The 7,929-nt window shown below is 35.4% G+C and overlaps 1 pseudogene; it reads left to right on the top strand.

Moving 5' to 3' along the window:
* Window positions 1–636: 636 nt before the first annotated feature.
* LOC119588639 lies at window positions 637–7,234 on the top strand (annotated as a pseudogene).
* The last annotated feature ends 695 nt before the right edge of the window (window positions 7,235–7,929 follow it).

The following is a 7,929-nucleotide window of genomic DNA, read 5'->3' as shown; positions in this document are numbered from 1 at the left end:
TTCCTGTTGCTTAATACATGCATGTCGGCATTTTTTAAAATAGAAAACAAGTACAGTCAGCTCACCATGCGTTTATAAGAAAACTAATATGATTGATAAACTGTAGCACAAAATGGGAATTTAAAATCTAAATCTAAAATTCAAATAGAAAGATATGCAACTAATGCTCCAACAGAAAGAAAAAAAAAGAAATTTCAAAAAATTTTTACACAGTGGTACCATTAATCTTGAAAATAGCCTTACTAAGAAAAATAAAAAATTCAGGTATATAAGTAAAGAGTTCGTCTAAAACAGCTGTCAAGAACAAGCTAAGGATCATAAATATAAAGCTTCGCGATTGGTCAATTTGAGACCAACTCGAACGGCCCAATCACACCTTCGTTAAAAAAGACTCCCCAAAATAAAACCAGCAAATCACAAAGCCTCTTACAACACACCAAAGCAAAACCTGACCCAATCACGTCTTTCTTGTAAAGACTGATAAAAGCTCGAAGATGGTTTGGGTTTAAAAGGGAAAATAGTTCGCGCGCTTTCAGATGATTTTCTTGTGATTGGCGCGCACTCCCTGACGAGACGGAGGCGAGGAGACAACGAATCCTTCAAAATCCCCAAAAGTCAAGGAAATAGTTGGTGAAAATGGTTCAGCAGACGGAGAAAATGTGGTCCAAGATTAGTCTTGAAGAGAGGTAGTGGCCGAAGTTGAATTTTTAAATGTATTTTTATATGTGCGAGTTTGTGAACTCTAAAACTTCATTGCTACTTGTTAGTTATTATTAGTAACCCCCGTATTTTATGCTTAAATTATTTGGAAATGAAATATTTTTTCTCTATTTTTCGTTATCTTCAAGAATATGTATCATGACCCAATATGTTTTATGAAAATTAAGACCAATTTCAGTTAATGACAAAGTCAACTTCCATGTCAACCGGTTTGCCTTGACACCAAAACTTTCAACAAATTTACCTTTTTACCGTAACAGCAAAGAGTCTCGCAATAACACCAATAAGCACAAAAAGGAACAGAGAGAGAAAAGAGAGAAGAAAAATATCCCCTAATTTCCCTTTATAAAACCGCCCCCAAAGGTTTGTTAACGGATCAAAACTGCTTTTCAATTGCACGATTTCCAAGTTGCTTTGGCGCAGAATTCGACGGAGGGGGGAAAGTCCTCGCCTTGCAATTGCTTCTGCAGCATGTGAGAGAGGGGAAAACAGATAATGAGGTGTAATGTGTGAATATTTGTTTTTTTTTTTTCTTGTGATTCTTCAACCCTTTTATGGAAGAGTGAGCGAGTATTGTGAACTTGGAAAAAATTAAGAAAAAAATAATAGATTCTGTAAATATATATATAATAAGACAACTCATGAATCTATGAATCTGACAAACTTGCCAACAGAAAGGGTTAAGACAAAGGTTTTGAGAGCAGAAGCAGGAGACAGATAAAGCTGCACCCCGGGTTTCACTTTTATCAGAGTAAGAGCAGAGTCAAAATGAAAGCAAGGGTTAAGCACCTCCAGTAGGAAAGCGGTTTTAAGTATTAACAAATGTTGTGGGTTTTATAAGTTAGGAATAAGAATGCTGCTTTTTTATATTACTGCTAAGTATATATGTAAAAAAATTAAAGTATAATTTAATTTGGACTTTTCACTTTCTTTGATGTGATCAACTTGGCTTCCAGGTGGAATTTTTCAGCTCTTGGTTTTAAGTAGATTGAAAAGGGCAGCATTTGCAGTCGGGCCCAAAAAAACTGATGTTTGAATTTCTCCCAGATGGACGTCAAGAACCTGTTATGTTCGACAAAATCACTTCTCGAATTCAGAAGCTCTGCTATGGACTCAACATGGATTTCATTGATCCTGTGAGTTTTAAAAACCTAGTTTTCTAGGTCTGAGATGAAATTAAATGAGATTTTTCCTGCATGTATAATGAGCAAGTAACATTTTATGACAATGGCTATGTAGAGATTTCATGTACTCATCACCTATGAAAATTTCCAGCCTGCAATCACCCTTAAAGTGATCAATGGGCTGTATTCTGGTGTGACAACTGTAGAATTGGATAACCTTGCTGCTGAAACTGCTGCAACAATGACAACAAAGCACCCTGATTAGCTGTGCTTGCTGCCAGGATTGCGGTGGGCAAACCTCCACAAAGAAACCAAGAAGAGTTTCAGTGGTAAGGGAATTGGATGTTGACTGAGAGATGCATGCAAGATTTGGTGACATTTCTGTTTGCTTATATTTATACCCTCTTAGCATCATGGTGTAAGGAAAAGGGCGTTTACTTCTGTGAAATGTTTTCTGAAAAATTTTTAAATTTTTACCCAACAGAGGTAATGGAAGATCTCTATAACAGGTTGATAATAAGACTGGAAATAAGATGCCAGCTTGGCGAACAAATACTACAAGTCATCATGGGCATGCAGATAAACTCAATTCTGCTATTATCTATGACCGTGACTTTCTTACAATTATTTTGGCTTCAAGGTCAGTAAGGGGAATATAAAAATTTAAATCCCAAATGTTAATACTTAAAAAAAAGAAAAAAAATCAGTAGATTTATTTTATTTTTGAAGGGTTTTTATATATTGGGCTCACTAACTATGAAATTAATATATTTGTAGTGTAGCATCTTACTTATCCTCTAAAACTTTCCAGACTCTGGAGCGTTTTTTTGCTCAAGATCAATGGGAAAATGGCAGAGCGACCCAACAGATGTTGATGAGGGTTGCAGTGGGGATCCATGGTGAGGATATTTTATGCTGCTATTGAGACTTACAACCTATTGTCTGAGAAGTGGTTCACACATGCCTACCCACTCTTTTCCAATGCTGCTACAAGAAGGCCACAGTTATCTAGGTAAGAGTCCACAGCTAGATTGCAAAATGTATTTATAACAATATTTACTCAGTTTTTGGTTCACTATTTATTACCTTGATTTACTGTAACTAAAACTAATATATATTACACAGCTGCTTCCTACTAACGATGAAGGACGACAGTATTGAGGGCATTTATGACACACTTAAGCAGTGTGCTCTGATCTCCAAGTCTGGGTGGAGGATTGGGCCCGAACGTGCACTGCATCAGGTCCATGGGAAGCTATATTGCAGGAACCAATGGAACTTTAATGGTCTGTGCCCATGTTGAGGGTGTACAATAACACGGTAAGTTACTTTTTTGTATCAGTGGGACCTAATATTTCTATTTTTGTTGGTAAATCTTCAAATAAAAAAAAATAAATGTGTAATGGACATAAAGAATAACCAGAATAACATTTGGGTTTTTAGTAATAAAATTAGGGAAAATAGAGGTAAGAGCACATTGATTTTTAGGTATAAACCTTTAGATCTATGCCTTCAATACACTGACAGCCTAAAAAAAAATTTCCCCATCTTATAATCTGGCAAGATAGAAACTGTAGTCTTTTCCCTTTTTAAATTTTGTAAATTGGTAAAAGCTGTAATCTTGTCAGAATATACGTTATGGACATTTGATTATTTTTCTAATTCAAATTCAGAGGTCACAGTGGTTGTGGGACTGTCTGGTCAAATGTAGCCCTATGTTCAAGAATTCCCTTACAATTTTTGTTGTACTATATTTTAAATATGGACCATTTAAAAAGGGAATTGAAGGAAAGGTAAACTATAGACTTTTTTGTACACTTCGTAGGTTTATATCTTCATAAAACAAATACTCTGAAATTTCAGCTCGTTATGTTGACCCGGGTGGAAACAAGAGGCCCCGGTGCATTTGCCATCTACTTGGAGCCATGGCACACCAGATATCTTCGATTTCCTTGATCTTCGCAAAAATACTGGAAAGGTGAGAGGTTACACAGTGAAATATAAGAAATTAATGATATTAAAATGGAAGATCAAAATTTATGTATCAGATGTGATGTATGATAGGTTGTTTCTTAATTGTTGAAGGTTAAATTTACCTTGCACTTTTCTAGGATGAACAAAGAGCAAGGGATCTCTTCTAGCTTTGTGGATTCCTGATCTTTTCATGCAGCAAGTGGAAGCCAATGGCGACTGGTACCTGATGTGCCCTCATGAATGCCCAGGACTTCATGATACCCGGGGTACACAAATCACTTTCATAGCTACTGAATTATATAATTTATAGTTAATGTGGGCATTAGAATTATGCTATTCTCTATCATTCTTTCCTTTACTGTGAAGGGTACATTATTATTACATTTCCTTAATAGGTGAGGATTGAGAAAAATTACCACAAGTATATCGAAGAAGGTCGTTACCGTCGCAAAGTGAAGGCACAACAGTTGTGGTATGCAGTTATTGAATCACAGGTGAGTTAGATTTTTGGCTGTGTGAAGTATGGGCAATATCTTGTTCTTGAGGATAAAGTACAGAAGTAAAGTTAAGGTTTTTTCCCTAAGGATGTACAATTCAAATACAAATGGCTTTTAGAGGAGTTCACTCTGTTACTCTGCAAGAGATATGAATCTTAAAGCCCGTCTTTGGAAATTTATCTTTAATATTTGTTTGAATGTCTATAAAAGCAGTATAATTTGGGATTAAAATACTATAATTTTTGTTTCTATGAATTAAGATTTGCAAATTTTATGCAGGTGGAGACTGGTAACCCATACATGTTATATAAGGATGCCTGCAATAGAAAGAGTAACCAACAGAACCTTGGGACCATCAAGTGTTCTAACCTCTGTACCGGATAGTAGAATATTCCTCACCAGATGAGGTAAGTTCTTTGTGATTTTTCACCAAGTCTGTTTTTGAGAATTATTTCACATCTTGAAAATGAAGGGTCTTTCTCTAAATGTATTTTTAATTATGCTTAAAAATCTTTTAGTTGTTTCAATAATAATTTATTGTTTTCCAATCATGTAATCTTTGTGTGAGACTTTGATTTAGAATTACATTTTCAATATCAGCTGTCACTTTTTTTAACAGACTTGGAAAGGAAAACATTAGTTCCCTCATTATTTTCCCAATAATTATTTTAATGAAAAGTAGAAATGATTTTACTGTGAAATTTTGGGCCATAATTTTCAAATGCACAATTTCCTGTTTCTTAAATAAAAGATTGTGACTTTTTTGTCATTAAAATTTTTCTTGTTCTTAGTTAACAATATTTTAAATGTTACTGATGCAATGGTATGTTATATTGCAGGTTGCTGTGTGCAATTTAGCATCAATTGCTCTCAACATGTATGTCAACCCAGACAAAACCTACAACTTTGTCAAGCTAAAGGAGGTTACAAAGGTATTGACCAGAGTTCTAAATCTGTCCATTCCCCGTTTACTGTTATGTGATATGAAAACTAGTTGAAAAGTGATGAAGAAACATGGATTTTTTTCTAAGGGCTATTTTTAAAAACAGGTCATTACAAGAAATCTGAACAAGATTATCGATGTCAACTTCTACCTGTTGAAGAGGCTAAGCGTTCAAACATGCCCATCGACCTATTGGCATTGGTGTACAAGGGCTGCTGATGCCTTCATTCTCATGAGGTAGGACCAGCAATTTTTTACAAATTTTTCTCACCCTTTGCAGTTTTTAAAGTCAATAAATAATCTTATGTTTAAACCTTTTGTGAGTAGCAAGTTCCCAAGCAATATCTATTTTTCTCCTAGAATCCCCTTTTACTCGGAAGAAGCAAAGTTGCTCAACAAGCAGATCTTTGAGACCATTTACTATGGTGCAATGGAAGCAAGCTGGAACTAGCAGAGAAATTTGGTCCTTTTGAAACCTATGAAGGATGTCCAGTCAGTAAAGGGTAAGGGTGAAAAAAGACTTGAGTGGGTTAAAAAGGGGCTGAACTAATGAATGGGGAAGCATGAAAATATTCTGTTTTAGGATTGTTTCATGGCAACAGGATTCCTAACATACACCTTTTTGTTAAAGGGGGTCTATGGGTGTCATGATGACAAACAAAGCAATATTTAAAATAAAAATTTTTCATATTTTCTTGGCTGTACTTTCATTCCTTTCCTTTTTTTTTGCAGATTTTCCCGTATGGGCATGGAACGTAACTCCAACTGACCTGCATGGGCTGGGCTGCTCTCAAGGCCAAGGTAGCTAAGTTCGGAGTGCGTAACTCCCTGCTGCTGGCCCCCAGCCTACTGCATCAACAGCTCAGATTCTGGGCAACAACGAGTCCATTGAAGCCTACACCTCCAACATCTATTCTCGTCGTGTCCTCTCAGGAGAGTTCCAGGTCTGAGATAATGGATGTTTCAAGTATTAAGAAGTTAATACATATTCATTGAAATTTTTGTTAAATTTGTGTGCTTTCTTTTTTTTATATATTGACTAAATTTGTTGCTAACAGGTTGTAAATCACCACCTCTTGAGGGATTTGACTGAACTTGGCCTCTGGGAAAGATGAAACCAAGAACGAGATGATTGCCAAGAATGGGTCAATTCAGGTATGAAGATTTCTATATTTTTTATGGATGTTTTTTAGGTATTGACAATCAAAAAAATTTTCAGGATGCAGAGTTTTCAATAAAAACCCACATTTTTAATAATTTAGGTAAAAGTGAAGGGAAAACATGGGAAAGTATTTCTATAATAATCTTCCACTTACAGGGCATTGCAAAGATTCCTGATGACCTGAAGGCCTTGTACAAGACTGTGTGGGAGGTTTCGCAGAAAGTGGTAATCCAGATGGCAGCTGATCGTGGTGCCTTCATTGATCAAAGTCAGTCGCTGAACATCCACATTGCTGAGCCAAACTACGGAAAGCTAACATCCATGCACTTCTATGCCTGGAAATTGGTAAGTACTATTTTAAGTACATTGCCCTGTAAAATAGTGTCATTTGTAATACATTATCAATGCTTTTAAAAAATTTTCTTCAGTATATTCTTTATAATGAATTAAAGCACATCAATGATATACACAAGTCCTTTATCTACTCTTCAGGGTCTGAAGACTGGCATGTACTACCTCCGCACTAAGCCAGCTGCCAATGCCATTCAGTTTACTGTTGATAAGTCCAAGCTAAAGAAGGCTGAAACTGCCAATGGTCATGCAAATGGCACTACAAATGGCACTACCAATGGCACCTCTAGTGCATCAAAACCAGATGCTATGAATATGGCAGCCATGGTTTGCTCCCTTGAGAACAAGGATGAGTGCCTCATGTGTGGATCGTAAAGTACAATATGAACAAAAAAACTAACAAAAGAACTTCAATGTGTTCCCAGTGATTTCTCCAAATATTCTTTTAAACTTTACTGTACAAGCTTTTTTTTCTTTCCTTCTGCTCTTGCAGTTTTCATTGTGATAAATATAAGTTTAAATTGTATATTTTTTTTAGTGATTTTAATTCTGCTTTACCTTCCTTTTGAGTTAAATCTATATGTATATCACTTAAATTCTTTCACTTAGTTGTGCATTCACACTTGTGCCTTATTCTCTCTGCACAACACAACCGAGAGCTAACATATCACTGCCATTATCTTAAGTAGGTACATGACTAAGGAAACTTAGGTATTAGTGTACCACTATATTTTTACTACTGTGTGTATTGTATACATTTTTTTTATAAAGCATTTATATATATTTATATTTCATTCCCTCTTTATTTTGAACAATTTCAACTACATGCCAGGTTTTATTCACTGCAACTATTTTGGTCATTGGTTAAAGAAATGGAAATGTAAGTTAAGATTATAGGATATCTGAATTCCAAGTATCAAAATAGCAAAGTTTATAATGTAAATGACTATTAACCCAATTTGCATGAGTGTAAATTAAGTGAAAATGTGATTTGATAAAAAACAATGGCCTTCCAAAACCGCATCATAAATAAAGCTTTTCAAGGGACACCATTTCATAAAAAGTTGAAAAAAATCTTAAAGGATGCATACCCAAGTTCTGCAAATACAGTTGAAGCGGCTTAATTGCCCACTCAAAGAAGAGTACAGCAAAAATTCC

Source organism: Penaeus monodon, chromosome 24, assembly GCF_015228065.2.
Source record: "Penaeus monodon isolate SGIC_2016 chromosome 24, NSTDA_Pmon_1, whole genome shotgun sequence".
Lineage (NCBI taxonomy): Eukaryota > Metazoa > Arthropoda > Malacostraca > Decapoda > Penaeidae > Penaeus > Penaeus monodon.
Note: the sequence above shows the minus strand (reverse complement) of the source record. Positions and strands in the feature narration are given on the sequence as shown.